Genomic DNA, 18167 nt, shown 5'->3' with positions numbered 1-18167 from the left:
TAACTTCAGTTAATTATGTGCATACTGTTAATTCTGCGTGGCTGGCTGTGTCTCCCAGTGCCACGGAGTGAGTGTGTGTGTGTGTGTGTGTGTGTGTGTGTGTGTGTGTGTGCATATGTGTGTGTCTCTCATAATGAAAGTGATGGCTAGACCTTTGACTCCTTAGCAACGCTTTAAATGAACCACTAAAGTCCCGCATCAGCATTTGGTGAGTGCAAAGACAATGTGTGTGTGCGTGTGTGTGGACAGACATGTGCGCAGGGACATTAACTTAAAATAGAAAGCGAGTTCTCCCAGGAAGGTTGTCCTCTAATTGACTGGATTCTGTGTGAGCAGCACTTTTTAAACACTTTTTTGTTGCCCATTTTGTGGTGATTAAACAGGCATTGCTTTTAATTGACTGATCTTAGAAGGGCCTGCTTTACTCAGCAGAGAAGAAGAAGAAGAAGAAGAAGAAGAAGAAGAAGAAGAGACAGAAGACAAAAAGAAGACTGAAGCCTGGTGGAAGCCTTGAAATAATAGCTGTGTGTGAGGTCAGACCTGGGCAAAAAAATAAAAATCTGCCTAATGAGGGGCATCATGCAAGCCAAAATTTTGGATCAAGTAGAGCAGGAGGCATGGGGGTTCTTCCTCAAAGAAAAATATAAATGTCATTTTTTTATGCTGTGTGTGCTCTGATTAGCAATTGTGTATAAATAATCGCATTTCATTTTGACATGTTTGAAAAAGGGATTGATGCTCTAACCACTTCAGCAACATACCCGTGATCTCTGTCATCTACAACATCTCCCCCAGCACTGATGCACTGATGAGGTATGCTGTATGACAAAATTTGAAGAATATATTTGATTACTTTATAAAAATATTATAACTATGCCTACAATACATATTAGTAACATAATTTCTAAAATGAAACAAAAATTCCACAGTTAGTGTATATATATGTATATATATATACATATATATATATGATTGGCTGTTAACTGTGATATAATGAGCATACATCACGCCTACTGTTCTAAAAAGCCTTATCACAGCAGATCACTCCACTTTGGGGAAGCAACAATGTTTCCATGACAACAATCAACTGTTACAGTAGCTACGCAGCAAAAAGTAGCCAGTATTGATCTTCAATTTTCATGTTATGGAGTAAAAGCTGCAGAGATTAATGTATCAAAGTATAACGTTATTTTTCATCTCTTTTTTATTTATTTGAACTAGTTCAACTTTTTATGTATTCAAACAGGTTAAAATTTGTAAAAGTGGGAGTACTTTATGAGATAATAGTCTTTGTTTCACATTGAATGAAAATAAATTGATTGTGTATACCTTTTCAATGTTGTCATTATTGTCAGATGGGTCGTATTATTATTAGATTAGATTGTAAAATCCTGCACTGTGCGTCAATGAGTAGTTAGGAGTCACATCGCGGACCACAGACAGCTCCCTTGGGCTATAATGACTGAGAGACCGAGTGCTCTACAGGCTGATCTGTCACTGATTGAACAGCCTCATGGAATTGATAGTTTACAATTCTTCACATTATTTACAAAACAAAATTTGTTAAGGCAAATAATTTGGCGTCATGATATTCATTAAGGTTTTTGGTGGATTCTTCCGGACCACTCACTCATAGTTAACTGCGGGGGCCTTGCATGTTTACGTTACGGGGCTGATTGACAGAGAAGCAACAACGTTTCCATGACAACTAACTGTTAGACAGCAAAAAGTTGCTGCTGTGTTTTGACAACGTTAACAAATAGACTAAATTAGTTGAATTCACATGTTTAGGTTAACTTTCACCTCCAGAGAGGGTTAACAAGGGTAGAGTTGATTGAGCAGTGACTTTCTCCAGAAAAAAAGGCGAGGAATAGACAACAAGCAGAGCTAACGTACGGAGAGGTGGGACTATTTTTTTCACAGAGGGGCTATTTTATTAGATAAGATGTAATTCTATTTAATTCAAACAAATTAAGGAAAATTGCTTGCAGTAGCAAGCACAAAGCAGGTTAATGAGCAACTATAGAATATCATATCTATACACAGTGGGTGCTTATTTACAGCATATACATCCTGCTTTGATTGTCACACAGTTATTGCACAGGGCCTGTGCATGGCTACTGCAATGTTTCAGCTTTTTCCTGTGTGAGTTGCCATGCGTCTCCTGGGCTCCTGTCTGTCTCTCTCTGCCTGTGTGTCTTTGTGATAGTCTGAATGGAGACGGGTGTGCTGAAGCCGGAGCAGAGCGTCACCAGCTGCATCCCATCCTGCAATGAAGCCTCCTACAAAGACTCAGCTCTGCCACTTCCACCTCAGCAGATCTAGTCTCATCTTCCAGTTGGTGTTGCTACGCTCCAGCTTTGTATGTTGCTCTTTGTGAGTCGCTTCCATCCTGTTCTTCATTCCCGTAACAAACGTTGTTCTCTGTGTCTTCACAGTCCTGCCACTCCTGACGTCAGCCCTGCCTCCACTCCTTCACCTGCTCTGCACTGTTCATCCAGTTCCCCCGGAGACCTCAGGAACCACTTTTCCTCGGCCTCTGAACTATTCATTCTGCTCTGCTACGGCTCATGTTCCCATCCCTATTTCATCAGAATTCAGTACCTCAAATATCATATGAATTAGCCCCTTAACGGATGTTTTACTGGTTGTTTTGAGTGCATGTGATTAATTTAATATTTGTGATGTCATGTCCAAGAAATCTTGTTTGGCTATGTTTAGTTTTTGTCCTTTGTCTATGTTGTCTTGTGACTTCCTGTTTTATTGTGAAACCTAACTCTCCTCTCGTCTCAGGCCCTTGACTTCCTGGTGTCCTTCCTGCTTGTCTGATTGTCTACCCTCCCCATTACCTCATGTGTATATATAGTCTGCGTTTCCCTTTGTCCTGTGCCAGTTCATCTTGTCCTATGCAGTCTGAACCTACGCCAGTCCGTGCCACGTTGTGTGTTGAGGTTTTGTATTTCTTTGATACTTTGTCTTGTTGTTTGACATAGTCTTGTCTTGCTTTACTTTGATACTTTGCCTTGCCTGTTTTCCTCGAAAGAGTGATTTTGGTTAGTTTTTCCTCCTTGAGAACGATCCTTGTTTATTAGTGTAGTTTGTATTTTCCTCTGTAAAGAGTGACTTTAATTTGATACTTTGTCATTAAAGATTGTTTGTTTTGCACTTTTTCTTTTGAGTCGTGCATTTGGGTTCTAGTCCTAGTTCAGTTGTGACCAGTGAGTGATGTGGTAAACTGCTAAGTTGAACACTTTTTAGATACAGTACTCCAGACACAGGCCTACAACTAGGTTCACATGACAATTGTGTTGAAATGTAGTCTAAAGCTCCACTTTTCAGATTCTGCAACAATGCTGACTTTAAGTTCACTCAATTTTGGAAAGTTCTCTTTTAAACTTTTTGAAATAAATTCCTGAATGTATTTTTTAAACCAAGTCCTTATACCTAAGCAAAATCGGTTGCTTGTGAGGGCCTTCCAAAATGACTTGTGACTGTTGGACCACTCCATTGATTTAGCATTGCATTGTCGGTGGCACCTAGAAAAAATCAGCAGTGTGCCTTTAAAAAAAAAAACAGTCTGAGTGTTTTCTGATATGCTGCATTTGTGTTTAAGCTTCAGGAAAAAGCTGCACCAGACAATATTTTTATATCAACCATGGATCAAACAACTGGAATGTGAAAGGTGTTGCTCATAGCGACAGACCCGCAGAGAATTATTACCAACTCCGCAGTTCCTCCAGGCTCTACAGAGGTGTGGGAAAGATCGAGGTCATGGTTCAAAGAAGCCGGTGTTGACTGGCCGTAGGAGACGGGATGCATGTTCTCCTGTATCAAAGTCAGACTCTGTGTACACCTCCTATGAGGTTTCAGCTGCTTCTGCCTTGACAGCCATTATTTGTACAACGTTATTCGTACAACCAGATGAGGTACTTGTCAGGAAAACATCACATGTCCTTATGTACAGTCTTTTTAGTGCAAAACTCCTTTTCTGTCTTTCCCTGGACAGGGTGTCTGTGCTGAGCTGCAGGGGAGTGGCAGGGAATGGATTTCACACTAAAGAGTCTGCAAATGTGTAAGATGCTGGAGTCTTAGCATCAGCTAACTGACATTAAAATGTCACTAAGAATGGATCCTTTCACTGCTAGTATCTACAGGCTGAATGATGACGACATCCAACAACTTTTTTGTACAATGTACATATGGACATTTCACAATCAGCTTTATTGGCTCAAAACAGTACGCACTGTAGTAGCTGGGGCCAGCTTTCCAGCCTCCCATCTGTATGCAGACTCCTCGCCCTCATGGATGAATCATTGTTTTTACATAGACTTGTGAGCAGTTCCTTTAAGGACAGTAGTGTGCTAAAAAGCTAAATAAAATCACAGCAATTTTAAAATGGTGGGATATGATATATTATTATCCATGGCTCGAGGGACTAACTGTATAGACCAGTGGACCAAAACAATGAGCTGAAATCTGTGAAGAGCCCCAGACTGGAACTGATTCTCAGTGGGATCAACTGTCCCACTAACCCTGTGAAAATACAGTTGTTTAATTCAATGTGAATACCCAGATATGGTGTAATGAAGCTTTCATTTAATCTCTAATATTTTGATCAATGCATGGATTCTAGGCTAATAATCCCAAATAAATGTTGTGTTCTCATTTTGTGGCTCTTGAAAATGTGTATTAAGACAGATAAGGCTAAAACTGTGAGTGGTGTGACCATTTCATTATAGAGGAGATTGGGGTGGTTTATCAGAGCTGCTAAAATGCCACTTTGATGGGTGTGAAGTGAGCACTGAACCCTGACTACTGTCACTAGAGTGGGACCAAGGTGTGGGTATATCTGTCTGTGTGCATGTGTGTGTGTGCATGTGTGTGTGCGCACACATGTGTGTGAGTGAGACAGAAGCACTTTTTCAATGATTTAGCCAAACTGAGCTGAGCCCCATCTTTCTTTTCATTTTAAAGTGGTCCCCAGTTTCAAACCAGCAAACTGCTTACAAGGCTTGTCTCCAACCTCCAGGCTGTCACTGGTCATTTATAGCATAGGCCAACAATATGTGATAAAAGATAGCTCACCTTAACTGTTGGCTCTCGTATATTAACTACAAAGCATTCAGAAGCAGGCTCATGTGCACATGTTCCAAAATAGCAGTCTGATTTAGCCCTTATTGACATTAATGAAAGATAAATGTTTTACTGCATGTTTCTAAATCAGGTTAGCATTGATTTAGTGTCTGTCATGACAGAGGCTGCTTAATTCACATGTAATAGTTAATATTTCACAATGACTGACAGAAATGTCAAATTATAAGAATAATATATGCCAAACAGCACAGGAACAATCCCTCATACTCTCCAGATGGATCTGCCCAGCTTATTACTATTATTCTGTTTATTACTGCTTTCGTTTGTACATGCACTGTTTGCACCGGAGTCAGTCCCTTTCAGATTGTGGCCTGCTTCGTACGACAATCAATTACCAACAGCAACTGAATTAAAATTCTGAGCAGTGTCATCTAAATTAAATATTTGGAATAAATAAATAAATAAATAAATGAAGATGAGTTATTAGTATAAGCGTTGTTAAACTGGTGTTAAAATCACAAAGCCATCTTTTAATTTAAAATCAGCTGCATTTCAAACTTTTAAATAAAAATTCAATGACTAAATCTAAAATAAAGTAAAATTCATTGTCATAATTTTTAAACCAAGGATGGATATTGATGCCAGCAATATGACAGAAAGGAACAATTACAGCTTTATGCAGCTACATCAGAACTACAATAACATAAAAGAAGGTAAATATTAATTGATGTAACAGAAAAATAAATACAAATGAATTTTGAAACCATTTAGATTTAAAGTGGGACTAGGTGAACAGAGTCCTGTGGAGATGAGTGTAATTGTGTTTCTACAAACATGCAAAATTCTGCTATTTCTAAAAATGAACTCCTTTAACTATGACTTTTACTTTCATGAATATGCAGCCCAGTGTCACACCAAAGTGTGCATCAGAGGACAGCATGCCACTCTCTCTCTACAAAGAACTATAAAAATATATATATTAAAAAAAATGTGCTGCCAAATTGTTTTTATAGAATATTCACAGTTTTAACAGAAACTGCACATGAATTGAAATTGCACATGGCAGGTATGGATAATATAGTACAGCATATACACTATTGCACAGCAATAAATATATACAGCATATGTAGAATACCAGTATATATGAATTGGTGGAGAACTTAAAGAGAGTGAAAAAGTGATAGTGCACAAGGTAATTTGTATATGATACGCCATGCCATGCCAGACTCCTCTGACCATCTCTGACCATCAGATGCCTCATGGTTAGCAGTTGTTTATTTACCAAGGGTATATAGGCAGGTAGCAAATAAACCAGGTTGTGATCAGATCAGCCCAGTGGGGGGAGGGGTGAAGAGCTGTAAGCATCCTTGGTGTTTGCATACAGTAAATCCAGTGTTTCATTGTCTCTGTTGTGGTATTTGACACACTGGGTAAAGGTGGGGAGAGTTGAAGACAGGGAAGCGTGGTTGAAATCTCCAAAGATGGGGAGAGGGGTAATACGACCGAATGCTAGCAGCAAGCAGCTCAATCTCTCTTGTGCAGCGCTGCTCCTTTACACTGATGTGTCCTGGGTTACACCATCTGTTGTTCACAAACATTGCTATGCCTCCACCCTTCCTCTTCGCTCCCAGTCGCTCGCCAGTCAGCTCTCAGGAGATGAAAGCAAAAGTCCAAAGCGACATGTGTGTCCGGCGTGAGTTTGTTTAGTCACATCTCCGTGAAGCACATGACGCTACACTCCCGATACTCCCGCTGCAATTTGGTTAGCGCTGTTTGCTCTTCCACCCTTAAACAGGCAACGTGCACCAGGAGATACACACTCTTTAACCTCCTGTGTGTGTGTGTGTGGGGGGGGGGGGGGGGGGCAAGACCATCAAGAACCCATCAGAGTGTGCTGTCTTTTTTTTCTGGGTCTGGGAACCAGCCGCAAGAACAGGCCTAAATGATGCACACTTGAAGATGGCCGTGCTCTGCTGAGGCAAGGAAGGGGCAGCTATGACTTCAGGGTGGATAATGAGGCATAACTGTTGTAAAATGGTCTGACAACAAAGTTGTCACCTTTGCTAGCTCCTGTGCTGAGCCCTCTCAAGGAAGTCAGGTGTTTCTCCAGAGAGGAGAGAAGAAGAGTTGCTGTACCCTGTCCAAACCTTGTGTCACAGTTCAATGTCCACATGGTTGGAGTTGATCTTGCTGACATGATGGTGGCCTTGCACAGTACCCCTGTAAAATCCCAACAGTGGTACCTGTGCCTCTTTTGGCAAATGGTTGATATAGCCATCAACAATGGATGGCTGCTGTATCGCCAAGATGCCAAAAGCATTGGTTTGCAAAAGCACAAACAGCTCAAGGAATTCAGGCTGGAGGTTGCAGATGCCCTTATCCACAGTGGAAAGAAGAAGGGAAGGCCTTTTAAGGGAGGGGAGGAGAATGTGCACAGCCCACCAGATGCATACAAAGGCCAACAACCCCAAGACCCATGGCTGTCCGCCATGATCAAGTGGATCACTTCCCAGCATTCACAGACACGGGAAGGTGCAGGTGCTTTGCCCAGAAGGACAGATAACAATCTACTGTACAAAATGCGGTGTTTGTCTGTGCATCGTTACCATGAAAAACCCACGCAACTGCTTCCAAGCGTTCCATAAAAAATGATGAGATAAGAGACCTTCATTGTCACTCCAAGTGGTGGTGTAACAAAATATATATATATATAACAATTTAAAATTTATCCTCATCAAATTGAAAATTAATATGTTTATCATTTGGGCTCTGTTTATAACTTAATAGGGCAACGTATCCTGGGAGACACAACTCATAAAATCCAAAATATTGAATATATACTGTATATATATAGAATGTGGAAATATTTTTTCTTAGGGCCTAAAAAGATGAGTGATAACATTAAATCATTTTTTGCAACGTTTTTTCCACTCCTGCCTGTTTTAGAGGGAAAGACCTTAGGTTCCCCATGATAAGAGACAGTACGGATGGTTTATACCATCTTCTCTTGTCCCAGCACTTTGCCCCAGCTCTGCATCCCCTTCTCCGCCTCCGTAACTCAGCGGGGATCTCCGGTCTTTCTGCTGGAAGTACGCTCATGTTGCACATTGCTAACAGCTGATCCTGAGTGTAAACAATGGAGCCGTGGCTGAATGGATCTCTGAATGGATTGTTTTGAAAAGTCCAGAAAAAAGTAAAAAGCAAATCACTTGTCTCACCAGTTGTACATCATGCACATGTAAGTATGCACGATTGACCAAAACTATTGATGGAAAAAACACACAAGAAATAACTAAAACAAAGAAAAGCGGTCAGAGCTCCTGTAACCAGCTGACAGAGGAGCCTGGCATCATTTGTATGTTGTTGGGATGAGAGATTTTGAGATAACACAGTGTGTAATGGCACAATGCTCTGGTGCAGCACACCTCAAATCGGCTACAGATTTTTCAGCATGTGTCCCGCTGCCTCCAGATGTCTGCAGGGATTTACTGAACTGAAGAAGAAGCTTTTCATGCAGTAATAAGCAGCTGTTGACAAGAGATACTGTAAAAAAAAAAACAGCTATTATCAGTCATAAATCGATTCTTTTTTCTGCGTTCCTTCTTTAACCACATTTAAAAGTTGTTTTTTTGATTGAAAAGAGTTTATTTCCGTTTTAAGCATCATTAACTATTTCCACGGATTTGGCGAAACTATTTTGTTTGCTGTGGCAGCTGAGTGACAGCTGACACTGTCAAATGAATCTTCCACCTGTTTAAGACTCTCCTCCCACATGGATATGGTAAACAGTTGTATGGATAATTTTGCACGGCAATGACAAACAATCTGTTTGTCACTTATGAAGGCATATAATTCCACAATGAAGACAGAGTCAGGTAAGATTTTTCACATCAATGAGGACAACACTGAAAAACAGATTTAATACTTTTGGAACACTGATTATGTCAAGTATTTGCTTATTCTCGGATGCACAGTAAGTTCAAACTGCACAGTGAGCACTGGCTTTTTAAATAGCACTCCGTTGGATTCATCTTGTTTGATTTTGGCCTGCGGGCATGTCAGCAGAGTGCCCCCATCTCTATCAAAGGGGAAAACATCACAAAAAGCAAACAAAGCCTCCGTCATTTGATTTGTGAGTCAAATGGACTGAGTTGCAGTGATTCACTACCGCCTCAGCAGCTCACTGCAAGGTGATTCAAGGAACATGAGAGAGTCCAGACAAAGCTCTCTGACTTTAATCCAGGTCCTGCTTCCACTTCCAACTCAGTGTTTGAGAGTTACTGCCAGCCTTGACCTAAATTAGACCGCCCTCCCCTCCTCTCGTCCTCCATTCTCCTCTTTGATTTCATCTCAGGCTCTGCTGGGTCTTGTCTCTCTGAGAGGAAGAGCAGTTTGGGAAAAAGCTGTCGGTTCCAGGCTAGCGTGCTGCGAAGGATCAGGAGGGGAATATAAGCTAATGAAGTTAGTCCTGAGTGGGAACAGCAGTGCCTTTTTCCCTGAGCCCCACTTCCACTTGTTAACAAGACATGTTAGACCTTCGGAACTGGTCTTGTCTCTCCTCTTGCCGTCTCTCCATTCTGGTTTTCATTATCAATCAGTCTTCATCCACTGCCTCCCATTCTCTCCCTTTCCCCCTCATGGGTTGCTGTGTTCTTTTCTTCCTTCCTTCCATTCCTCCAACCCTCCCTGTCATCCTGTATATACGTCTATCTCCATTAATATGGGAACTGAAAAGAGCCCGAAGGTGACACTGTGACAGGCGAATCAAGCTCTTGGTTTTTGGCATCACTCACACCCGTCAGGGACTTTAATATGATTTCAGAGGCCATTTACATTCCATTTGTGGTTATCGAAAGTTATCAATCTGCCTTGTTTCCCTCGGCGATGTTGACTGAAAGTCAGCTCTGTAAAAGAAAAGAGCAGCAGAGAAAATGAGCAGAAGCATTCTTTTTTGAACAGATGATGTGGAGTGGGAACAGATAATGGCTGAAGTGCCCACATTTGGTTAGACACTTTTTTTTTTTTGAATGCATGACATATCTGTAGACTCATTCATGCAAATACAACACATGCACATAGAGGGTGCTTTTTTCTCCTCATGTTTTTCTCATCTCTTAAACAAATTCTTTATCCTAATCTGAACTAGATGGCAGTTTCTGATCTTACAGCATTGTTGTTAATGTTTGGGTAGGTTTAGGCTTCTAAAACTAATTGATGAATGTTAGGAGAAGATTGTGGTCATAAGTAGAAGAAACAAATCAGCCCTGGACCCAAGACCAAGACCCAAGCATCTACCTTGACCTACTTTTAGGGCAGTAGAGGTCATCCTTCTTCTGTACTGTAACTTACATTATATGAAGTTTATTTATAATGTGAGGCATTATTGGACACTATTCAAAATTCATATGGTGATGTATATGACAATAGAGATGGACTTTTTCACTTACTTTATTTCACAGTAGACCTTTGTGTGTGAAACACACACATAAGAAACAGATATAAATAGCAGCATACCTATTTGTTTACAACAACTAATATTATATAAATATAAATAAATAGTAAAAATATGAGACTCTCCTTTACAGCCGGCCATGCAGTTTAATATGTAAACACAAAATCAGATTTTTGTACAAATGAGCTTTCTGCATCGTTCCATCTGTCAAGCTAAGATATATGTAGGCTGACTGAAACAGACAAATAACATGGTGTCCATGACAACTCTCAATTCCTTAAAATGGAACATTTAAACTTTACATTCCTTCAATCCATCTTGCTTTAAAACATGTGACCTGGGCTCAAAGTATGCTCAATGTACAGCACAGTTGAAAAATAGCATTTAGTTCATCTTTACCTTTGCATCAATTGTTATGATAACGCCATGGCTTGCAAGATTTTTATCTAGAGCAGGCAGGATTACCATTAGGAAGCCTAACTTCATTGATTACAAAGACACAAAAATGAACAAAATGAACACTATTTACACTGTGCAAAACTGCCAAGTCAGGGATACACCCAACAACGCAAATAATAGATAAAGATATAGAAAAGGATGTTAATTAAAGTTTTTTTTTTCTTCAGCATTTTCACCTGCACTCTGTCTGGCATCTTTTCTTCCTCTCATCAACAAAGGCCAAGCGGTCGGCATGTCATCATGTTTTTGGTATGGTCTCTTGTGTCACCCAAACAGCCACAAACTGTTCACCCTCCTTCAGCTTCTCTTATGTTCATCCGTCATGTTTGTGCTGTGGCTGCAGCTGGACCCTCCTCGTGTTTCCCATCAGCTCTGCCGGTGTTTTGTAGGGCTGTCAGAAACGGCCAAAAATTAAATTTGATTATTTCTTCTGAAAAGTCACAGAAATAGCTGTCTTTGTACTTCATGCCCATAAGAGGAAAAAACAGTGTGAGAGACATACTACTTATACATTTTTATTTATTTAAGCAATAACTGTCAGTAACTGTGTGATCAAAGGAGTAAAATGGCACTAAACATGCCACATTTTATCTGTTAACTTGAAACATTTGGTTATAAATGTTTTTTTGGTCAAAAATGCATGCATTGAAACATTCAGCATTTCAGAAGCATCCGTGCTCCTTTGAAAAGTGTTGCTTTGTTTATAGAGGAGGGGAAAGAGTCCAGAGCGCCTCAGAGGTTGTATGTTTCAGACACAGTGTTTCAGTTTCATTTTGGTTGTGTTCCAGCAGTTATGTTTTTTTTTTTTTGTTTTTTTTTTCCTTTTCATCCCATTGTGAGAAATGTTCCATTGTTCTGTGTGAGAAATTCCATATCGGTTTGAAACAAAGTCTTGGTTGTTAGGAGCCGAGCATGGCAGGGGCCCGACGGTCCTGCTGACAGGGAGCCATGTGCAGCTTCAAACAGAGCCACTAACAGTCAGTTACTTATCAGTCATGTCTTCAGTCTCCTCCAGGAGAGCTTTGATCTTCTAAAACGTGATTTTCAGTCTTCGTTTTGGTATCTAGTCAGACCTGACCACATGGCCCTTTACAGCTGTAAGACAAGGATTGGCATCCTCATTGTCTGTAACTTTTAGGCATGGCCCATTGATCAATACCTGGCTTCTGCCCAATAATATCCTACAACGTATGCTTTAGTTTAACTGCACTGTAAAACAATAGTGTTGAAAACCCTTTTGCAATTTGCCACAGCTTCAGTTGCAGATAACATGAGGCGTTTGGCAAATGATTTGGGTATTCTTTTGCGCCTGTGGCTCAGGAGGTGCAGCGGTTGTCCACTTATCAGAAGGATGGGGGTTCGATGCCTGGCCTCGGCAGCCTACATGTTGAAGCATCCTTGGGCAATATACTGAACCCCAAAGTGCCCCAGATGCTGTACATCGGTGTGTGAATGATTAAAGGCTCATATTGAGCAGATGGCCTCACATCGTATGAAAGGCACACTTGTGTTGCAAAAGCGAAGTGAAGTGGTTAGACAAGAAAAGGGCTCTGAAAATACAGTCCATTTACCGTTTATTTAGAGACTAACTTCCCTCTTTGTTTTTCTCCAGACAGTGTTTACGTGATTTTTTTTTTTTTTTTGTAGATGGGGTTTCTCAGAATGACGCTCACTTGTGGTGAAGCCTGTGCTGTGGAGCTGCCGTCCCACCCTCCTGAATTGATCCCCTCCAACATGAGTTCTAGGAGATACAATAATAAACCCTAAATGATCACTATTCAAGAAAGGAAGATTTAATCTTATTCCAAAGTAGTCAATCTGTCTGAAATTCTTAATATTGTAACCTGAGTAGGTATACCCTGCCCTAGGTTCTGGAGGAGCTAAGTTCAGAGTGCAATAACCATAAACTTGTGTTCCGATCAGATGGAGGTCTGATTTGTCAGAGCCTGAAGAGTGACTCTTTATATATGAATGTATGTTCAAGCTGGTACCAATCCAGGTTACTGGGACAATCCTACCGCTACACAGAGAATTTAATCTGGCTGTTCCAGCAGCAATGTAGATCTGGGTTCCTGAATATCGTCCTCACTGGATCTGAATTGCTATCACAAACATGCTTATAGTCTCTGTTCTGCTCTCCTTTATATTTCATTTTATGTTTCTCTTATGATGTACAACACCAGATTATACCAACATCAAAGTAAACAACTGGCTGCATGCAAATACCTAACATACTGAAAATTATTTGTTGCTCTCTTTTCAACTTCCACATTCTCAAATATTAGAATGATTACAGTCTAACAAAATATGCTTAGCAGATATTGACACAAGCATCAGGCATGAAAAATAAATGAAATTGTTTCAGTTGATCCAGTTTGAATAAGTAATGAAACTCATGTTTTACACATTAAATAATATACCTGCAAACCTCGCCGTCTCAGTGAAAGCAAAGCTGTATTTTTCTGTAGAAACACAGCACTTGTTTACCCAATTTAGTAAATACAATAATTTTAAACAAATTTGAGGATAAGGAGTGATTAAATGATGAAGAACTCCCCATCAGTAGAAATGTGCTTTTTTGTGTCTATTTTAGTAACATGAAATATTCCTCTGGAACTTTCCCCTCTGCACGTTTCCCTTTAGAAACTGATATTCACAGTAAAATGCTGGACTGGCTTTTCATTGAAACATCCTTGTTGTCAACATACAACAAAACTAGCAAAACAGAACTGAGAAACAAGGGAACTAATCAAGCTGAAACCATGGCCTCTGCTGGTACGATGGCTTCTGCAGGGAAACGGTTTCACTATCATGTGATAACTGCTCCAACTCAACAAAGGTGTCGGCTTAGTTCCCGCTGTTTCTCAGCTTGTGTGAATCCCAGTGTTTTTACACGGAGCGACGACTTCTAGCTCAACATGGCCACTCGCAGAAACTCACAGACGCCCCCTCCTGTTCTCAAATTGTACTGCAAAACCTCCTGTCAATTTCAGCGAGGGCATGGGTGAAACAAAAGATGTGACTAATCCCAGCTGTGGTATCTAGTAGCAACTTTAAAAGCCTTAACTTAAAGCTTCTGTCAATAGACCAAGTGTTTGTCACTTCATTTCTATTTTCAGCTGTGGGTTACAATATCATCTCTCCTCTAAATGTGTGACTTTAACTTCTTATGTCCTCGATAATATGCCCTAGCCCTGTCCTCGTCGGCCCTCCTCCATCCTCAGGACCAAATACCCAATCTCCACCTTTCTCTCTTTGCCCATTGGTGCGTCCTTGAGTAGCTGATCCCTCCCCAGTGCTGCTGTAAAACTCTGATCAATCTCTTCATTTAGGAGCCTCTTAAACAAGCCTGGCCTCCAGAGGAGATCCTTAACAGACTCTTCCTCAGCTACAGGATAGGGATAGAGTTAGAAAGGAAACCATTAAAACCAACCAGGCAGTGTCAGGCCTGGGCAGAATGAATTGTTAGGAGACAGTGTTGTAATGAGGAACTTTTAAGGCTTAGGCGAGGCTGTCTTTAAAAACAAAGCAAGAGAGAGTTGTTAAAATAATCTTTACTAGGTGTCGAGGCCTCTCTCTCTTTATTTCTATATAGACACACACACACACACACACACACACACAGAAACGTTCCACCAAAATTGTCTTTTGTGCTGTTAGAGGGTGCAACGGCTTCATTTAGCTGCGCTGCACTGATTGCCTGCTCGCTCCCCATTAGAGAGCAGAGCAGAGGAGAAAATGGAGGGGGATGCACACACAGCATAATTCGTATGATGTACTTCATATTCAAAGGACTATACTAGTGCTTGTGCATGAGTTAGCAAATGTTCTTTTTTAGTTGATCTGCTGCTTGATGTGCATGATCAATATCCATATTTAAAACAGGGTAGAAAACACTTCGTTACTAAAGTAACAGTGATTTTCTCTGAGACCGTACAAGTCTGATATGACTAACTGTGTCAGCATGCAACACACACACAACTGTAAGCGTTCTCGTGGAAGTGTCCTGCTTTCACAGAGTTTTACAAGCCATTTTGGATCACGGTAAATTAAATTCATCCAACCTTCTTTGAATGGCAGCTGTGTTTATTGTTTCACGTGTCATAGTCCTGATCATTGGACAGATTGTTTAGTACCTGAACATATCCTGAAGCTTGATTTGTCAGAGTTTTGAGTTCAGAACAAGGTTTAACTGTCAGGAGTCACTGCCAGGACGATGGTAAGAGGTGTTTATTTTGTCCCCCTACAAAAACAATGAGCATTTCTCTTGCCTTGTTGCAAATGTGGTCACACTGTGACACGTTGTCAGACATTTTTAATAAAAAGAAGACTAATATAAACATATAAACAACATTGCAGCTGTGTGGCATTAGCATGTTACCATGTTGGGCTGCCAGCCCCCACAAATTAGCCTCAGTGGATTAGAGCCACCATTGCTGATGAAAACACAGGTGACCTCAGCAAACCCTGTGAAAAAGATGTAGCCATGGGAAAATTCACATGTATCACATCAACTGAGCTCTGCAAGACTAGCAGTGACTCTAGCTCCTCCAACTCATGTGTTGACCCTGGAGCAGGCGTTAGACAGTGTTTCAACTCATATCCTGAAAATTTTAAATCCATTCTCACATACATGCTGCCACTTGGTGACATCATTATAGAGCACAATGCATATTTCCATAGTTATGGAGATGACACACAACTGTAAAGCTGTGCTGAACCAAATGATGCTGCAGCTCTAGACAATAAATGAATGGATGAGCAATAATTTATTAAAGTTAAATGAGGACAAGACTGAAATCCTGCTAAAACAAAGACAGAGAAGATGTTAAACTCTGGGGACATTAACTCCCTGGATAAAATCTGAAGTCTTTTTTTTTAATCCCATATTCAGATCGAAGATTCGAGCCACCCATTAACAGAGTGACAAAAACTTAATTTTCCACCTTAGTAACACACATTATTTACTGGCCTCCCGGAAAAAAAGCACTGAGAGACTCAAAACTGTGCAGCTCGGCTATGAACCGGAACCAAGAGGAGAGAGCACATTAGTCCAGTTTTAGCTGCTCTGCACTGGCTTCCTGTAACATTCAGAATTGACCAAGCTACATTGCTAAATCCTTTGTTCACTATTTGCCTTCCACTGGCTTCCAGCAACAGAACGAAAATTGGAGATGCAGCATTTGTATATTATGCCCCTAAGTTACAGAACACACTACCAATAGATATCATGGAAGCCAGCTTGCTGAACATCTTTAAAGGAAAGCTAAAAACTAATCTTTTCACTTTAGCTCTTAACTAGCTCTGACTTTCGTGTTACATGCTGAGACGTTTGTGCTTTGCCTCACACTCACACACTGCTGAACCTATTTCAAACATGTATTTTACTTGATTGTATGCACTCTCTTTCCATGTCATGCATGATGTTTATTTTATTGTCATCCCGATTTTATCACGTGGTGTTTATTCTCCATCTTATTTTGCATCACTTTTCGATCCCTGTTTTTACATTTATTTTGTCTTTTTTATCTTGAAGTACTTAGTGCACATTCTTTGTTGTAAAGCCCTTTGCATTTAATGTATGAAAGGTGCTTTACAAATAAAGCTTATTATTATTTTTAAATGCTGAATGAGGGATTGCATAGTTACAGAAACTAGTGGAACAGAGGCTAGACAGGAAATTATGCCATGACTAACTCTTTATGTCACATCATGTAGTGTATATTGGCATATATATAACACACAAACAAAAAATATCAGGGTATCACATGCCTAGCTACCCTAAAATTAGTTTTAATGGGTCTGCTGTATTTTCCTTCATGTACAGTATATGTTTTGTGAAATATTTGCGCTGAACATAACTTTCTGCTGAGAACATGATGCTGGTGTCCTCATTGGTAGCTCTTCAGCTCTACACGGTTGTCAGTCCTACATGCCTTGCTGCAAAACATAATATCACTCTGTTTGTTTTGAAGAGCAAGAAGGTGAATCAAAGTTAAGAGACAATACATTCTGACAGGACAGAAGCCAGCAGGGTCTGCCGCTCTGTTGAGCACTGACTCTGGTTGTTTACAGTTGTTATTGTCTCAGATTAACTATGGCAATGATTTATTGATGTAAAGAAGATGATATTAAAGTTTCATCTAATCTGAGGACAGGAGGATATGTTAGAGGACAGGACAAAAGCTAGCAGGAGAAAAAAAATCAGTCTTTGTGTGTGGCCTACTAAGTGTTCATGTCAGGTGAAAGGAGTCGTCTTATGTGAGTTGATGGAAAAACAGCCTTGAGGTAAGACTCTGTCATGGCTGGGAATTCACGATCGCTGTTCTCATGTAGAAAATGATCCATTCAAGCATTCAGTAATAAGGTCACTTCAAATAAAGATGCAGGGGATGGGGGTCCAAGCAGTGACACACACACACAACCTAATAACAATCTGGAAACAAATGGGAGGAAGGCACTTCTCTCTAAAATCTTGACCCTTTTCACTCTCACTCTTCACTACAGTGTCTCTCTGGGTGTCTCAATCGAACCCCTCAGCGATCTGCAACGTTTATGCATGTATTATTTACTGAGTAGCTTTTAGTAAATAGATTAATATTTTGATGGCTTACTAATTTTAAGTAAAAAGTTAAAATGTAATGGGCTCTCAATAAAGAAAGAAAAGCAAAATGAGATTTTTGTTTTAATTTTAGAATTTGCTAAAAATAAAACGGTTTAATAGAGAACATACTTTATATCCATTTGATGTGAAGGAAAATCAGTGTGTTCAGTAGTGCAGGATGTTCCAGTGAGTTTAATCAGGATTTCTCAAAGACATCTTGAGTTATGGGCAAACGTGTGATTGGCTATGCCCACTTGCACCCATCAACATGCACTTTAGATTTTGCTTTAAGAGTATGCAGACTTAAATTAGTGATATCTGAGTTTGAGTGTTGAGGTCCATATTTTTTTGGTTTTTGTGGCACCCTCTATGGCTCAGGCTCAAACTGCTTGAGTAGGCCTATTCTCAAACATGGCCTGAAGATATGTAGCAAGATTTATGATGATTGGAGAACTTGTTAATGAGTTATGGCCAGTTTCCTGCTAAGCCCCACACCTTGCAAAGTTTTTGGTTGATGACAGCTGTGTATTTCAATCGATCTCGCTCATTTATGATACA

Source organism: Chelmon rostratus, chromosome 9 (genome assembly GCF_017976325.1).
Source record: "Chelmon rostratus isolate fCheRos1 chromosome 9, fCheRos1.pri, whole genome shotgun sequence".
Taxonomy (NCBI): Eukaryota; Metazoa; Chordata; class Actinopteri; order Chaetodontiformes; family Chaetodontidae; genus Chelmon; species Chelmon rostratus.
This window is presented reverse-complemented; position numbering follows the sequence as displayed.